Raw genomic sequence first — 2,651 nt, 5'->3', positions numbered from 1 at the left:
TGATTTCAGATATTTAAATGTATGCATCATTTTGTTAAATTGCTCATATATACTCATTTTAAAACTTGAAATATCTGTCTATAAGATATTTAATTTAAACTATCCACACATTGATATGATGTAAAAGATCAGACAATTCTCTTACTTTGCATCAATGTAAAAATAAAACATAAACTGCAAAGGAGTCATGAATATTTAAATTTGGTTTTTCAAGTTTTATGTAAAACTCTCCATTGTTGGAAGGTAATGTAAAATGCTTGTAGAAAAAACTTTTGCTTCAATATGTTTATTAACCGAATCTATATCCAGGCCAACTGTCTATCTGCAGTAACTGTTTTCTTACAATTAATTGATACATTTTACAGCAACTGTTGCCATTCACATTTTGTCAGTACCTTACTTAAACTGTGTTTGTCCAGTAAACATAATCGTCAGGAAACTTATGATGGAACAAACATATTTATCATAATGGAAAAATTATCTTTTCCATTGCATTGTGGTCTTGAAGTATGTGATGGGATGCCTGCAGAAAATTTAAGTAAGGTACCTAGAAATGTTATAAAAAATTTCCAAAGTTTTCAACTCTGTGTGTGCTTTACGACTTTGAGCTTTGTAGCATCTAGCACAGAAGTTAGGTGCCTAAATCCTTCTGCTCTTTAATGAAGTGCATAATAGCTGTTGTTATTCTCACCTATACTGAGTGGTTTCACGTTTGTTCAAATAAATACATGTGTCAAAATTTTATTCGTTGTACTGAAATATTTGTAATGAATTTATTCAGACGTTTTGTATTCATATACATTGGTTTCTACAATAAAGTAATGGAAATAAATTAAGACAATATTATATTCTTCCATTTCTCTTTCGTGTGTACTAACTGTCCCTTAATGTACGCAAAGCAAATTACGTCTATGCTGTAAGACAAGTAGTATGCAGAATGTACGATTACAGGTGAATTCATTTATTAATTACAATAAAACTTAAATTGTATTGTGCATAATTTTTGCACTGATGCGTTGCCACCATTTATTGTTGTGGGAGGGAGGGAGGGTTCTCAGACAACGACAGACTAGCGTATTTTGTGCAGTTGGTGATAGTTGTTCAGTCTATCAGAACTTCCTGTTAAGTGTAGGAAGAGATAACAACCGCACACAAAGAAACTGACTTGACCCTCCAGCATGTGCGCGTTTTTTTATTGCACGAGCAGTCGCGCGACGCTTTTTGTGCGCCACTTTCGCTGCTCAGTTCTATAGTTGTTTTCATATGCTCTCACACTAGTATTGATATTAATTAGTTTATTGTTTTTAAGGGTTTATAGTATCACTCAAAATGATACTAATAATATCGAAATAACAAATTTTATTGTGCAATTAACACAAATAATTTATTATGGAATCTAATCTAATCTAAATCCGCAACGTTCTCGAAAAGCTTGAAGTTTCTCGTCAATGGTTACAAACTCACCAATGCTGCACATACTTTTGCAATTGGTTACAAACTCATCCAGAATCAAACGTACTGCGGCCAATTCAGATCTTCTCCTCTCTTCTATTGCGCTTTTATCATCGAAACGAATAGGCCTACAATGCAACAAGAAGAGAAACCGCTTGTGGCTCATCACAGCTGTTCCAATTTCGATCCCTGATCCATCGGTATTCCATAGTTCCATTACATTCGAGTGGTTAGCTTTCTTAGGTATTTCATAGTTCCATTACATTCGAGTGGTTAGCTTTCTTCATTTCGAAGAGATAAAGTAACCCAAGGAGTGCCAGTATTTCAATTCTCGTCGTTTATTTTTTGTCTCTTTCTCTCTGATAGTCAGAAAGTTCTGGTTTGAGCTGAATATATTTATTTGTATATTTCAGAATAGTATCGAACATTTCTACGTTAATTATCTTGAGGAATCCAGAAATCTCTGTTGTTACATCCCTGGCAATAGCTTTCGGCCCAGGAAAAACTTTTACACTATTTTTCCTTCTTGCTTTGCTTGTGGCAGAACTAGTACTTTTCCTGCATTTAGAAGTTTTGTCTCTTCCCACAAACCAATCACCAGTAACACCTGGTTGACAGTTATTATCTTAATTTTCAGCTGACTCATACTGTTTTTCACTTTCAGTGTCATGGGCATTACGAGTAATTACTTCCACTTCCTCATCAGAATCGTTGTCCGATACAGTGTCTACATCTTTTGTAAAGTCTAGATCTTCATTCAAGAGCCATTCATGTTCCTTGTTAGTTAAATGTTTTCTTGCCCTAAAATAAAAATTTGTATTGAACACAGGCCATGGGAACGTTGTAAGTAAAATAACCACTATGTTGGAAGATGTGTAGAAAAATACTTACACGACCAGTCATGCGGTGCATTGAATGCACCAGAAATGACAGCGTTACACTAAATTCTGCATTTAACAAATCCCTTAGCACTGACAATCACTGCACTGTACATAACAGTTGTCAGAACAATAATGAAGGAATATGTCGAGTTTCAAAGCTCTCAACTGCTGCCAGCACGTTGGATATGCATGCACGAGGGTAAAGTGGTGGCACAGGAAGGTTTTATATAAAACCATATCATGTTTCAGTTCAGATCAGTAACAGTATGTTACAAAATTACTATGAATTATAATTCTCTTATACAAAAAGTAATAACT

Source organism: Schistocerca serialis, chromosome 4 (genome assembly GCF_023864345.2).
Source record: "Schistocerca serialis cubense isolate TAMUIC-IGC-003099 chromosome 4, iqSchSeri2.2, whole genome shotgun sequence".
Lineage (NCBI taxonomy): Eukaryota > Metazoa > Arthropoda > Insecta > Orthoptera > Acrididae > Schistocerca > Schistocerca serialis.
The sequence above is the reverse complement of the archived record's forward strand: the minus strand, read 5'-3'. Positions refer to the sequence as shown.